Source organism: Portunus trituberculatus, chromosome 31 (genome assembly GCF_017591435.1).
Source record: "Portunus trituberculatus isolate SZX2019 chromosome 31, ASM1759143v1, whole genome shotgun sequence".
Lineage (NCBI taxonomy): Eukaryota > Metazoa > Arthropoda > Malacostraca > Decapoda > Portunidae > Portunus > Portunus trituberculatus.
The window spans coordinates 10,223,846-10,239,918 of NC_059285.1; the positions used below are offsets into that span (position 1 = coordinate 10,223,846).

Consider the following 16,073-nt stretch of genomic DNA (forward strand, 5'->3'; position numbering starts at 1 on the left):
TATTGCTACTAATCTACAACAACAACAAAATTTACTACTACTACAATTGCTACTACTACTATTCTCACCACTGCTTCTACTGTATACTACTACTACTACTACTACTACTACTACTACTACTACTACTACTACTACTACAAAAATAACAACATAACAACACCCGGCAAGAAAAGAAACACTGTATCCTTGACCTTTAAATTGATAATGACAATAAAGATAATAATAATGATAATAATATAAGCAACAGGGCAGACACGAACGCACCTACCCCCTCCTCTCTCTCTCTCTCTCTCTCTCTCTCTCTCTCTCTCTCTCTCTCTCTCTCTCTCTCTCTGCACTCATACTCCATAACCCTTACCTCCTCTTCCCACAGTTATTCTCTCATCTCTTCTTCCTCCTCCTCCTCCTCCTCCTCCTCCTCCTCCTCCTCCGCCTCTAAGTAGCAAGTTTAGCATGGCACCACGTCAGTACATCTAGGCACCGTCACCGTTCCCGCCACTGTCACTCTTTGCAATATTTCTCCCTAATCTACTACGTGTTTGGAGTTTATTCTGATCCTATTATTGATAAGCGGGTCAGTCGTGTGTATGCAAATAGACGGGTTATTATCACTGTTGTTGTGTAAGTTAGTAAAGAGATGAGGGGTAAGGAAATTATTGGTTGATTTTTGTGAATGTAAGTATAGTGTGAAATGGTCGGTTAGGTTAGGTTAGGTTAGGTTAGGTTAGGTTAGCTTAGGTTAAATTCGGTTTTCTGCTTCGTGAATAGATGTATAGTGTGAAATAGTAGGTTAGGTTAGGTTAAGTTAGTTTAGGTTAGGTTGGCTTCAGTTCGGTTTTATGCTTCGTGAATAGAAGTGTAGCGTGAACTGGTAGGTAAGTTAGGTTAGGTTAGGTTTGGTCTGGTTAAGTTTGGTTGGGTGAAATTCTGTTTTATGTTTCATGGATAGAAGTGTAGTGTGAAATGGTAGGTAAGGTTAAGTTAGACTAGGTGTAGTGTGAAATGGTAGATAAGGTTAAGTTAGACTAGGCTGCGTTGGGTTAGATTATGGTTTTATGCTTCGAAGGTGAAATTAAATTAGGTTCATTATTTTACTTAAGGCTAGGTCAGGTAAGGTTTTAGTTAGGTTTGGTTTGGTTAGGTAAGATTTGGTCACCTTGAGTATTATATCAGTGGTACATAAATAAGAGTTAAATATAACAGACCGGCTCTCAAGTATGATAAAATGGAATGAATGAATGAATGAGAAATGAAACACTAGAGAATGTTGACAAGTGGTATGATGTGTGAAATAATTAACGTGTGTAATAGATAAGCAAGCAGAACACACGCAGGGCTCAAGAAACAACACGCAGATAGACTTTACAGACAGAATGAAATATAAACAATGATTAAGAAAGCATTATGAACATGTTAAAACCACTTACATCTCTCTCTCTCTCTCTCTCTCTCTCTCTCTCTCTCTCTCTCTCTCTCTCTCTCTCACGCAGTAACGGAAAGGAAGCCGTAAATTTGCGTTCAGAAGAATTATTTCCGAACGTGCTTGGTTTTCACTTTTTTTTTTTTTCCTTGTGTATTTTTCTGCCTGGTTTATGAGGTGCCGGTGACCTTGTGGCTTGTGGGAAGAGGAGGAGGAGGAGGAGGAGGAGGAGGAGGAGGACGAGGAGGAAGAGGCGGGAAGGGAAAGAGGGGAGGCGAAAGGGTGTTGAGGGTGAAGGGTGCGAGAGGAAGGTGGGAAAATCGGATATGTAAAAGGGAAATGGGAGGAAATATGCGACGGGAAGCGGAAAGTAAGGTAAGAAGAGGCAAAGGAAGAAAAATAAAGAAATTAAGAGAGGGAATATAGTAAAGCAGGGAAATAGTAGTAAAAGAAGTGGGAAAAAGCAAAAAAGAATGAAAACTTTGAATAAAATCATAGAGAAATATACAAGATGAAGCAAGGAAGAAAGGAAGGAAGTGGGGAAGGAAGGAAGAAAGAGAAAATGAGGAAGAGAAAGGGTTTAGCTTGACCACACCCCGGAAACGAGAGAGAGAGAGAGAGAGAGAGAGAGAGAGAGAGAGAGAGAGAGAGAATGTAACAAGATCCTGGATGTTAAGCTTAAGAGATGCATATGTTTCTATTTTCTGCCTCCTCCTCCTCCTCCTCCTCCTCCTGCTCCTGCTTCTGCTCCTCCTCCTCCTCCTCCTCCTCCTCCTCCTCCTCCTCTATCACTTCATCTTTTTGCTTTTGCTTTTTTGCATTTCTATTTATCTTACTTCCGTGTCCTCAACGTTCCTTTTGTAATGTAATAATACACTAAATACTTTACCACCACCACCACCACCACCACCACCACCACCACCACCACCACCACCACCACCACCACCACCATCTCCTCTTCTTCTTCTTCCTCGTCTAACCTCTTCTATTATTGCAACTGTTTTTTTTTTTTTTTACTCCTTCTGATACTACTGATAATACCACCACTACTACCACTTCCACTATTACTACTACTACTACTACTATTACTACTACTACTACTACTACTACTACTACTACTACTACTACTACTACTACTACTACCATCAACACATTATTATATTAAAATTTCCACCATACGCTCCTCCTCCTCCTCCTCCTCCTCCTCCTCCTCCTCCTCCTCCTCCTCCTCCTCCTCCTCGTCTTCCACATACCAACTTCTTCCACTCATATTCTCATCAAGACTGTACCCTTTTACCTCTCTCTCTCTCTCTCTCTCTCTCTCTCTCTCTCTCTCTCTCTCTCTCTCTCTCTCTCTCTCTCAATTACGTTAACACTCCCTCTCCTCCATATCACACTACCTCTATAGTCCTCTACAGATTTGAACCCTACTATTATTTCTCTTTTTTCTCCTCCTCCTCCTTCGCTTCCTCTTCCTCCTCTTCTTCTTCCTGGTCTTTCTTATCATCCTCTTTTCTAACTTTCTGTATAGAGCAGCTTCTTTCTTTCTGTCTTCTTTCTTCTGTATTTATCCTTTCTCCTTCTCTTTTCTTCTCTTCTTCTCTTAGTTCTTATCTTTTCTTCCATCTCTACTCCTTCCGTTTCTCTTTTGTTGTTCTTTCCCATTTTAAGCTGCATTTTTTTTTTGTGTTGTATTTAATTTCTTATTTTGTTCCTTCTACGTGTTTTCATCTCACCTCCTCCTCCTCCTCCTCCTCCTCCTCCTCCTCCTCCTTCTCCTCCTCTATTTGTTCTATCTCCCTCATCACAGTCCCCCTTCAACCCTAAGCCTCTCCTTCTTGTCCCAACAACTTAGTATACCTTCTCTAACTAAGCTCTCTCTCTCTCTCTCTCTCTCTCTCTCTCTCCCAGAAATATCACTGTTTTATTCCTTTTTCAAATGTAGTTTCCAGTTCCAATATTATTTTTTTAGAAGTGTGTAGTTTCTTCGAATTAGATACCTATATGGAAGAAGCAAAGGAACGAAAAAGAAAAAGAAAATGAGGATGAAGATGATGCAAAAGTAGTAAAAGGAGAAAGAGGAGGAGGAGGAGGAAGAAAAAGAAGAGGAGGAGTACAAAGCAGGAAAGATGAGACAGCTGATATGGAAAGCGAAAAGGAAGAGACATACATATACTGAATACGTATGACCAATGGACACACACACACACACACACACACACAACAACAGCAACAAATATAAGCGCACTCTCTCCCTCTCTCTCTCTCTCTCTCTGCAGTGAAGCTAACGAGAGAAAATACCCTCCGTTGATTGGTCCAAATTTGAGAGCCTCCCATGGCAAGGTCTTCCCAGTGTTGGTGTATCTGTACATTGATCGCAAACTGAACAATAGAATGCCTTACTTTTTTCTTAATTCCTCTTCTCGTATTCCTGATGATCGTTTCGTAATTATCTTCTCAATTTATCATTATTTTTTATTCGAATTCTTTTTTTTTTTTTTTATCTTGGTTATCTCTGCATTCTAAGTTATAATTCACGTTTTTTTTTCTTTATTTTTCCCTTTTTTATTGATTTTTTTTCCTGTTACATTCGTTATCGTTTGTATTCTGTTCTTTATATTTCCTACTTTTTCATCAATGTCCTTGTTTTCTTTCCCTTATTCTACCTTTTTTGCTTTCATTATTTCATTTTCATTAATTTTCTGTTCTCTTATCGACATCTCTCCGCATTCATTATTCTCTTATTTTTGGTATTACTTTATCCTTTGTCTTCTCCAGTTTTCATTAAATGCATCTAATATTTTTTTTTTTTTTTTTTTTACGATAAATTATTTCTATCTTTTAATTCCTTTTTCTCTCTTTTCCACCATCCTTTACATTAATTCGTATTCTCATTTAAGGAATTAGTGGAGGGAGGAGGAGGAGGAGGAGGAAGAAGAAGAGGAGGAGGAAAGGAGGAAGTAATAGGTAGGCTGGGAGGGAGGGGGGAAAGGGGGAAGGAAGGGAAGGCTGTTTGAGGAAAATGAGCAAAGGAAATAAGGAAAGGAAAGGGAAGGGAGAGGGAGAGGGGAAGGGAGAGGAAATGAAAGAGGAAGAGAGAGGAAGGGAGAGCGAGAGGAGGAAGAGCGGGTGAGAGGAGGGTTTGAAGCAGGCATTTAGCTACTTCGCGATAAGATCCAATTTATTACGAGGATAAAGTGGCGGAGGAGGAAGAGAGGCAGGAGGGAAGAAAAAGGAGACGGGGAGAGGAGGGAGAGAGAGGTGACAGGGAGGAGGGAGAGTAACAAGACCCAATCAGGATAATTAACTCATTACACTTTACAATTCCAGTTCAGTTCAATATTGCTTTGTGATTCTTAACTTTGAACCTTTATATCTTAATTCTCAGTGAAATTATTAAAGATCGAATTTCTCTTCTTTGCATTTTTAATATAATTTTTTTCTAGTGTCTTTTTTTTCTCGTATTTATATTTGAAGCTTTATATTCACGATTGTTTGACAAGTGCCTTTCAAATAGATCGCCACCTGCAACCCATTAGCTCTCTCTCTCTCTCTCTCTCTCTCTCTCTCTCTCTCTCTCTCTCTCTCTCTCTCTGTTTTTTTGTCAGGTTTTATTCCTCCTGTTTTTTACTTTCTGTCTCGTTGCCTCTTGCCTTCCTCTTCATTGCATTCCTTCCTTCTCCTCTTCCTCCTCCTCCTCCTGCTCCTCCTCCTCCTCCTCCTCCTCCTCTTCCTCCTCCTTCTCCTTCTCCTCCTCTTCTTCTAGCTCCGTCTCCTCCTCCCCCAGGCTTCGTTGTCATCGTCCTCTAAATTAGGAAGCAAAGTTTTCACAAGAGACAGTTGAAGGACGCGCCTGCACACACACACACACACACACACACACACACACACACACACACACACACACACACACTCTCTCTCTCTCTCTCTCTCTCTCTCTCTCTCTCTCTCTCTCTCTCTCTCTCTGTTGCGTTGTTTATGCTTTAACATTCACTTTCTTTTTTTTCTTAGAGTTATATTTTCTTTTAATTTCCAACAAAAACAACAAGAAGATTAACATCTAAAACTGTCCAACCACAAAAAAATTGAAAAAAACAAGTGATAAAAAGATAGTTCATTCTTTCTCACTGCTTTTTTGATTATCTTTTCTTCCATTCTGTAATTTTACGATTTCTTTTTTTTTTTTTTTGCTTTCTTTCGTCTACATAAAAGAAAGAAATGAGTTTGAATGGATTGAGTGAAAAGAAGAATAAATGAAGGCAAGCAATGAAAAAAAAAAAAAAAGGAGAACAATGGATGAACAAACAAGCAGATAAAGACAAAACAAGAGTATTAGTGGACACCAACGCAGCAAGACTTTTAAAATCTTCAAGGACTTACATACCTGCATTCACACCCACACTCACACACACACACACACACACACACACACACACACACACACACACACACACACACACACACACACACAGTTACGCCACCAGCTTCTTCCAACTCATTTACTTCATCTCTCTCTCTCTCTCTCTCTCTCTCTCTCTCTCTCTCTCTCTCTCTCTCTCTCTCTCTCTCTCTCTCTCTCTCTCTCAGCTGCCTGCGTGACCCTGCCCATTAATTCTCCCTCACACGCCGGTCACCTCGTTTACACTGCCTTGTGCTGCCCCCAGATAAGCAACTTCGCGCTGCGCTATCTTGCAAACCATCGTCAGGAGGGGAAAACACACAGAACAACACCAGAGAGAGAGAGAGAGAGAGAGAGAGAGAGAGAGAGAGAGAGAGAGAGAGAGAGAGCGGAGTATGGTGGAGAATTGAATGTGGGCGAAGTGGAATTGGGTGTGGTGTAAAGAGAGAGAGAGAGAGAGAGAGAGAGTGTGTGTGTGTGTGTGTGTGTGTGTGTGTGTGTGTGTGTGTGTGTGTGTGTGTTTGTACGTGGGAGTAAAGAGATATAAAGGAGGAAAAAAAGTGTGGGATGACATGAGAGGAATGTAATTATGTATTGTAAAAGAGATGAGGAGAATGGCAAGAGGGTGAAAAAAAAGTAGAAATTGTCGTTTACATTTTGCGCAGTGGAATAAAAGAGAAGAAGAAAAGAGAAAGATGGAAATTGAGGTCAAAGAATACAAGACAGAGATGGACATTTAAAAACACCGTCACATTCAGTCCATCCATCCACATAGTCCACTTTTCCGTCACATTCCACCCACACATCCACCTTCCCATCACTCCCGTCACATTCCACCCACACATCCACCTTCCCGTCACACCTCTTCCCTCTGTCAATCTTCCCGTCTCATTCCACCTGTTAATCCACCAACAAAACCACTTAGTTAGTCCACCACATGCTATCATCCTTCACATTACATTCCATTCACTTACTCCACCACATTCTATACAACAAAATCCACTTCCCCTTTCAAATTCCACCTATTCACTTATCTACCACCACATTCCGCCCATCCACAGTTCAACCACCCGTCACAGCTCGCCTGGGAAGAAGGAGTGACGGGGAGTGTTAACAAGAAGGTCCCGCGGTCACGTCACTGCTCCCAGGTGCTGAGTTGAGCTGGCCAGGTGCCTTATACGTCACCTGTGTCATTAGGCAAATCACTTGGACTTGCCCATTCCAGGTGAGGGGCTCGTATGTCTCCCTCCCTCTCTCCCTCTCTCTCTCCCTTCACATTTACTTCCCACCTTCCCACCTTTCCACCCTCATTCCTTCTCCCTCCCTATATCTATTCGTCCCTTTCCTCCCCTTACCTCTCGTCTTTCCATCATTTCGGTCCGTCTCATACTTTCTTCCTCCCATCCAATTTCTCTCTCTCCTTCCTTCTTCCCCTAACATATCATCTTTCTCTTACTTCTTCCTTTTGCCTTCCATCTGTTCCTCATTTTTCCTTCTTCCCTTCATACTTTTCACGATCCGCCTTCTCATTTTTTTCCCCTTTTTTTACTTCCACCTATTGCATTTCTCAGTTCTATATTTTTCTTTTTCCTCCCTTTGTCTCTTTTCCTTTTCCTTTGTCTCTTCATCCATTACTCTGTCCATATATTCCCTCATTCCTTCCTTTCTTCCTTCCTTCCTTCCTTCTATCCTCTCCATTCCTTCCCTTCCACCACTAACTACCAACCCTTTCTGTCATCATACCCCAACATCACCATCCCTTCATCATACATTTACAACCACCACTACCACCACCGCTATTACCGTCTCTATTGCAATCATCCCTCACCACCACTACCAACACCACCACTCTACCACTACCACCACCATTATCTTCCTCCCGCTCCTCCTCCTCCCGTGATATTCCTTCTAAGCTTCGTAAAGAAATGGGTAAAGGAAGAGAGTCATGTAATAGTTAGTATCTTTACGAAAACCAATACAATACATGGTGTTTTTTTATTATTTCAAATTTAGCTTTTTTTTTTTGTTGTATTCTCATTAGTATTCTGTTTATATTTTTTCGTCTTTTTTATTCAGTAAGTTTTAAAACGGTGATTTGTATCTGTTTGTTTATTTTATTTTGTGGTTGAATGTGTTTGTTTTTTCTTCCCAAATGCTGTAATGGAATGTCAAGGGGAGATTCTATGAGTTGTATAGAGAGAGAGAGAGAGAGAGAGAGCAGGCACACACACACAACAAGTTAATACTTTGTGAGTCACGGGTCAAGGTTGTGATGATGACCGTGCTGAGGCAAAAACTCCCTCACTCAGTCACCATTGTATCCTTCCCTCCTCCTCCTCCTCCTCCTCCTCCTCCTCCTCCTCCTCCTCCTCCTCCTCCTCCTCTTCCTCTCCTCTAACTATTTCTGCTTCTTACTCCTCTTCCCTCCTATTTGGTTTCGTCCCTGTTTTATTCCTCTTCATATCTCCTCCGTCCTTTTAATTCCCTTCCTCCACACTTTTTTTAATCCTGTTCTCTTCTCTCCTTTGTTATTTTCATCTCTCTCTCTCTCTCTCTCTCTCTCTCTCTCTCTCTCTCTCTCTCTCTCTCTCTCGTCCTTCTCCTCGACCTTTTACCTAACATGCAAGATAATACATTTAGCTTGTAAGAGATAAGTAAGAATTTTAACCTCTCCCCCTTCCTCCTCATCATCCTTCTCCTTCTCTTCTTCTTTCTCCTTTACATATCCTCCTCATCTCATAGTCCACTCCTTTCCTTTTCCTCCTATTTTATAACTCTTATCTTCGTTCTGCTTCCAAATCTTTCATCTCATTTTACAACTTCATCTTGCTCTCTCTTCCTTCATCTTACTCCTCTTTCTCCTACCTTCATGCTTTCCATCTCTCCTTCATCCATTCGTCTTCACTCTCCTTATACTGCATTAAAAAAAAGAGGAGAGAGAGAGAGAGAGAGAGAGAGAGAGAGAGAGAGAGAGAGAGAGAGAGAGAGGGTGGGGAGGAAGAAAAAATAACATTCCCAGTCCAGTGATAAAATCTTTGTTGTCTGTCAAAAGGACGCGCCGGTGAGATGTAAACCGCCAGGAAAAATTACTTCCGTCAACTGGGAAAGAGAGAGAAAAGAGAGAAAAAATGTTGATGCTAGATAAAAAAATGTATACGTGAAATAAAAATGTCTGACTGTGTGTGTGTGTGTGTGTGTGTGTGTGTGTGTGTGTGTGTGTGTGTGTGTGTGTAAGAAAGTGAAATATTGACTAGATTTATTTTTTAAAGTGTGATTTTTTCTTTCTCTCTTCTCATTTTTTTTTCGTTATCTGATGAAATAAAGTAACAGAAGTCAAGTTTTATTTTTACTATTGTTTCTTTTTATAGTTTCCGTGGATTACGTAAAAAAGTTGAAGTCAGGATGCTGAAAGTGGGAAGCTTTAAGAGATTAAGAGTTTTCTCACTTTATTTATAGTGAGGATTAATACTTGCTTACTTTGGCCACACGCCGAGATACCCACCTCCTTCTCCTCTTCTCCTCCTCCTCCTCCTCCTCTTCCTCCTCCTCCTCCTTCTCCTCTCCTTCTATTGCTCCTCCTCCTCCTCCTTTTCTCTTTCTCCTCTTCCTCCCCTGCCTCCTCCTCCTCCTCCATCTCATTCTTATTTTTTCTTCACTGCATTATCATCTTTATTATTATCATTATTGCAGTAGATGTAGCAATAGTAGCAGTAGTGGTGGTGGGAATAGTAGTAGTAGTAGTAGTAGTAGTAGTAGTAGTAGTAGTAGTAGTAGTAGTAATAGTCGTGATGGTGTTGATTATAGTAGTATTATGATTTTTGTTACTACTACTACTACTACTACTACTACTACTACTACTACTACTACTACTACTACTACTACTACTACTACTACTACTACTACTACTACTACTACTACTACTACTACTACTAACTACTACTACTACTACTACTACTGCTACTACTACTACTACTACTACTACTACTACTACTACTACTACTACTACTACTACTACTACTACTACTACTACTACCATCATCACCACCACCACCACCGTTCACGAGATGGATCCTGCAAGACCCTGTAGCAGGAAAGTGTTTGATGAGGACTAAACGTTTCGCGCGCCGGGGATTGAGTTCGAAGGTTAACATGCCATTAGCGGGAGCGGCGTCCATCGCGGGGCATTATTATGGGTGGCGTGTGGCTGCGACGCCTTATGGGGAGTATAGGCAGGACATGCGTAGATACTTCATGTGGGAACACTCTCTCTCTCTCTCTCTCTCTCTCTCTCTCGTCGATATATTCTATTGTTATTTTTTTTCGTGCCAACTACTTGCATTTTTCTATGTTGCTAGTAAGATTATTATTATTATTATTATTATTATTAGTAGTAGTAGTAGTAGTAGTAGTAGTAGTAGTAGTAGTAGTAGTAGTAGTAGTAGTAGTAAGTACAGTACGTAATATACCGCAGTAGCAATGTCCTTGATCGTGCTCTTAGTGGTAGCATTTCAGCAGTAGTCAGTGATCGTAGTAGCAGTATTTGCAGTAATAGTTATTGTTGTTTTAGTAACACACACCACACGCCACAGACTGCGCCCCTCACCCCTTCCCTCTGCCCAAACAGGGAACAGACACACTACATCACTGACTTTGGCGCAACACCCTTCAACACTTCCAAAACATCTCCCTTTTTCTTATCCCTCAGGACTTCACATTCTCCAGGTCCCTCAGCGGCACCATATGACCTCGTTGTTTCGGTCAAGTAATCCTTCACCCCAAGCAAGCAGACAAGGACTAAGGAAGGAAGAAGAATAAGGAGCTCCACCCTTCCATCTTCTAGTCTCGCTCCTAACAGCCACGCCCTCCCACACCCTATCCTTCATCTCCTTCACTTCCTTCTCGTAAGTCCGTGTCAATCAGATAAAATCCAGAGTCTCCAGATTGGGTGGGAGTTGCTTCATTGGTCGGGCAGCTACGGACGTCCGCCTCCCTCAGATACAATCGTGATAGGAATGATAAGGTGTTCCGTAGGTCCTGATATCCCTAACTCCTTGTACCGCGTCACTGGCCACACTAATATTCAGAAACTATTCTCTCTACTACCAAGATAATTTCACCAACCACTCTCAAAAATTGGAATGGTTAGACAGTTCGTATAAGACTTTTGGTTGTGGGACTTTTGATGTATTGATTTCAGACTCCTGTGGCAAGTTTACGTAGAGCACATTTCATCAAAAGGGAGTATTGAGCAGAGTAGTTCAGAACTTCAAACCTCTTAGTGTTTGTATTTTAGGCCTGGTATACTGAAAGGAAGCAATCAGTGTCTTTTTTGTTATTAGTGTAGTCGAGAGGTTAACGACTGAGGAGGAGCTGAATACACGGCATCAGTGAACACAGTCTCTTCGATTAGCTATGGCAATGTGACACCTTACTTATCTGAGTAACCTTAGACGACTTTACAAAGCGAAGATGTAAATGCAAGCACATAAAGGTTTCAATTGGGTTTCAGAAAAATAACTAGTACTATACATTTCCTTGGCCCAATGGTAACGTTAGTGCCTCACGTTTCAAGCGTCCAGGGTTCGGTTCCACTTTTCGTAAATGTTTCGACTCTCATGGTTGTCCCAGTCTTAAGGCGCGGCAGCTTCAAGATTTCCTCACACGAGGATTGAATTCCTTTGATGTTTACTGCAACTGAAACTAATACTAGAGTCTTGAAAAACAAATTACTTTCTATAGCGTGACACCCTTAATAACACACCTTCCAAGACTTGAAAATCTTTACGTATACACGAACATAATATCTGTAGACTCAAACATTCTGACTAATTCGGTAACACTATATATGTAACCTCAAACACCCTCGGCCAGACAGGAACACCATACTACTATCGCCAAACACCCTCGAGAAGACAGGAGCGCCGTATCTGAAGCGCCGAACACGACTTGGCTTTTAAAGGAGCATTGGATACGTGGCACTGAACATCACAGTCAGACAAGAAGAACTAGAGATTCGTCAGTGTCAGCGAGGCATGCGAGGTGTCAAGCAGAGGAGGTCTCGAGAGTCGCCTGCCAAGGATGAAGCAATAAAATGTCTTCGCTACATTAAGTTATGATCTGTCAGTGATAAAATAAGAGCGATATACGTAAGCACTGTGTATTGTATTTCCCTCGTGTACGAACACTGTGATGAGGTCAATGCACTGGTAATACTTCTTCTGTCTGCCTCGATTGATAAGTGTTACATAAAAGACACCAGGATTTGAGAATTGCGTGGTGTTGCAGGCTCTTATTCAAATTGTTGTTGTGCAATGTGTGTGTGTGTGTGTGTGTGTGTGTGTGTGTGTGTGTGTGTGTGTGTGTGTGTGTGTGTGTGTGTGTGTGTGTGTGTGCGCGTGTGTGTGTGCGTGTGTGTGCAAGAGTCTCTAATATCAAATGGAGAAGCAGGTCAAATAAACACAGTAGAAAGCAAAACCACCAAACAAGACGCGCGCGCGGACACACACACACACACACACACACACACACACACACACACACACACACACACACATGTATTCAACAACCACCTTCATCCATCACCCATTCCCTCATCCTCCTCCTCCTCCCTCTCCTCCTCCTCCTCCTCCTCCTTCCATAGTAATGTATGCCCAGTGTCTCCCATACACATACCCTCCCCGCACGCAGCATTCCACACCCCTGCATGCCACTTCACTTCCATTTCCGCCCTATACATAAAACATCACCAAAACAAAGAGTGTACTTCATTTACATGCAGGTTAATTGGCATGTGAAGTTCACCTGTGGGAACTTAATGAGGAGGCGGCCTTGTAAACATTTGGTGCTGTGTGTGCTAAACATATTACGATTCTTCATTTTATGGATGTTGTGTTTGACGGGGATATTTTCTTTTCTTTACTGATAGGGAAGGATTATTTCAGTGTTTCTTAGCAGTAACGTAGTGTGAAGAAGAAGAAGAAGAAGAAGAAGAAGAAGAAGGAGAAGTGGAGGAGGAAGAGGGGAGAAAAGAAAATAGATGTTTAATGTATGTTCCAAAATATTTCATTCATTCAGAGGTTAAGTGTTATATCCGTAGAATTTATCAGTGATCACTTACTCTCCTCCTCCTCCTCCTCCTCTTCCTCCCTTGGTCCATAAATTCATCTTCTATATATAATTTGCATTTTTCGTTCATCAGAGGTGTGTGTGTGTGTGTGTGTGTGGTGTGGGGGTAGGTATGTGATACCTTATCTGTTTCTGTATGACACACAATAATCCACATTACCTTTCTAAGATATCTAAGAAATGAGGAGGAGGGAGAGAAATATGAGGATGATGATGATGAGGAGGAGGAGGAGGAGATGGAGGAGGAGGAGGGAGGAGGAGGAGGAGGAGAAGGAGGAGAAAGAGGAGGAGGAGGAGGAGGAGGATAAAGAAAAAGAGGCCGAGAAGGAAGAAGTGTGCGATGATGGTAAGGAGATGGAAAAGAAAGAGGAGGAGGTGGAATATGATGATAAGGAGGAAGAGGAGAAAGATAAATAAAAGGAGGAGGAGGAGGAGTATACGTGTAGATTGCCACTTTCCCAGACGTGACAGGTCTTCATTGCTGTCTTGACACATGGAAGAGGAGGAGGAAGAAGGAGGAGGAGGAGAGGAGGAGGAGGAGGAGGAGGAGGAGGAGGAGGAGGAGGAGGAGGAGGAGGAGGAGGAGGAGGAGGAGGAAGGAATAATTGTCTATCGTAGATGAAGAAGAAGAGAAAGATGAAGAGGAGGAGGAGGAGAGCACAGTGGCATGCTGGGAAGAGAACAGTGTGGTGCAAGCAAGACAACTTCAATAAATCAAAGAAAACCCGAAACTCACCATGCAACCAAAGTTTGGTGAACTAATATTTATTCAGCGTGAAGAAGAATGTGAAAGCGAAACTCACTAGACGCTCCTATCCCATGCATAACACACACACACACACACACACACACACACACACACTGTTGCTTTCCCACTCAGTCACGTGCCACATAATGTATCCTTCAGTACAACAATATAATATTCTGCCCGCATGTCCTGTCATCCATCCATCCATATCCTTAACCAGACCCTCCGGCCCTTCACCCTCTTACTCTCAGCTCCACACTCCTGTCTCTGCCTTACCGCGACCTGGTTTCGTCCTGGCAATAAAGGTACCGTTATTCTTGTGTTATTGCTTAGATGAAATCGATCAGGTGAGGTATGCACTTCAAGATCCTGTTACTATTCTCTCTCTCTCTCTCTCTCTCTCTCTCTCTCTCTCTAGGTGAGGGTAAATGTATAAAGTAAACAACATAACGTAATGTTTACGTGATTGTTTCTAGCAATCTCTCTATTTCCTTCATGATAGTTAGGATTCAATACAGTAATTGTTTTTTTGCATGCTTTTGCGTCACTGTTCACTAGTTCAGGTCATTGGTTGTTTCGTCGTTCATAAGTCATTCATCACCGGTTTCTATTCAGTCACATATCAGCAAAACATCTGTATCTTTCAAGAGCATCATCAACTTGTTCAACAGAGTGAATGACTTTCCCGTCAGTATTTAGTTAATACTTTCGTACTGTTCAGTGTTTTGCACATCACCGCTCTGCATTTTTTGGTGTTCATGAGGTAAAGTGAAAAGTGGATATGTCATCAACATTCTGTCACGTATAAGAGGGAAAAGTGCGATTCTCGTTTTTTTCTCTTCTCATCTAAGCATGACAGTGTGAGCATTATATTGCTATCCCAGTAACCAACCCGGATGTAAGTCACCACAGCAACCATTGCAGAAGCATGCCACACCAATACTCACCTCCTGGTCACGCGTTAGCTGCAGAAGTCAGCAGGTCCTCGCTCTCACGCTACGACCACAGCACTAGCTTCACGAGCAACGTCCGTTCACTTGCTCATAAGAAGCGACAAAACTGCGGCACTGAGCTTCAAGTGCATGACACACAAAACTAATATCAGTTATTCACCGCAAGACTCGTTTTTCTCAGCCTCCGGCAAGTGACACGCGGAGCAATGAAGTCCGCTACCCGCAGCGACCCTCCACAAGGCACGTGCACTCTAAGGCAACTGATTGGCGACCACCACCACAACATCCATCACTAGCAGGAGCGCGGTGCGTCACTCACCACCATCACCAGAGCTTCCCCAACACTGCCTTTGAGAGCCCCACCGCCCGGGCAGTCGACACCCACCTCCCACCACGGCCAAGGTCCCGGCATCATAGTTGCCAGGCGCTGCCACTGCAGTGAAGGCGGTGGGCATTTTTTTACGGGCGTCATCTGAGTCTGACCGAGGATAACGCGCATTTCATGACTCCGCGGTGCCGGCGAGGTCAATGTTGCTTGCGGGACGCGTGGGGCACAGGGATGAGCGCCCCCCTGCCCGACAGATGCACAACTGGAGGAGATGGCTGGCTGGTAGGGGGGTCGGTAGGTTCCGCCTCGACCACTGGTTCCTGGGCAGGCTTTGGGCCACACATGCCCGGCGCGATGCTCGGCTTTTCCTTCGTTGTTTTGCCGCGTGTCGCTTAGGTGGTGTACGTCATACGATTGATAGCAAAGAGAAAAGTTCCCTTTGTTCATTCTTATCTTATTAGGAAGCGCGGTGACGCCACGCCCAACACGCTGCGCTCCACACTGCACAGCGACACGTTGGGACCGCGTGCACATGATTGACGAGGCACGTCTTGCATTGTGCACCTCTCCCTATGTCCCCATGTACACCAGACGCCATTGTAGTGGCACTGAAGGATGTCTTCTAAATGATTATTTGTTATTCGAGAAAGGTTCTCTCACAGGTTCTTATCAGAGGACAGAATAGTATTTTCCTCTCCTAATACCCGGCCTCAACAGGGAGGTTACAGGCAGATAACCTCCCTACAGCCACGGGCATTGTGTGTGTCCCTTCGACCTTTCGCATTCAATGTCTCCTCTTGGGGACGTGATGGTGCACCCCTGGGCAGCGAGCCACACGTCCCAACAGCCAGGCAGCGATCACAGATCAGTAAATATATCAGTACGTGGGGCGCGGGACGTGGAGTGCGGTCATGGGCGTGGATTCCACAGATTACGCTAGTGTAGCACGGATATCATCAGTAAACTAATAGGATGCACGAGGCAGTTTGGTAGATAAGGAAAGTACGTGTCTCACTGAGTCAGTAAATGTGAGAATAAACTTACATTCAAGTCAGGCGCACAAAATACATATAACAGATGATCAGGTGAATATCCTCAAC

The 16,073-nt window shown here is 42.9% G+C and overlaps 1 long non-coding RNA gene across 1 annotated transcript in view; it reads right to left on the reverse strand.

Annotated features, from left to right (window-relative positions):
- LOC123511269 overlaps window positions 1-15,014 on the reverse strand; it is a 37,745-nt gene extending 22,731 nt beyond the window's left edge. Inside the window, exon 1 of the long non-coding RNA XR_006676722.1 lies at window positions 14,640-15,014. This is a non-coding gene — a long non-coding RNA (uncharacterized LOC123511269). The remainder of the gene's footprint in view (window positions 1-14,639) is intronic.
- Window positions 15,015-16,073: the final 1,059 nt, after the last annotated feature.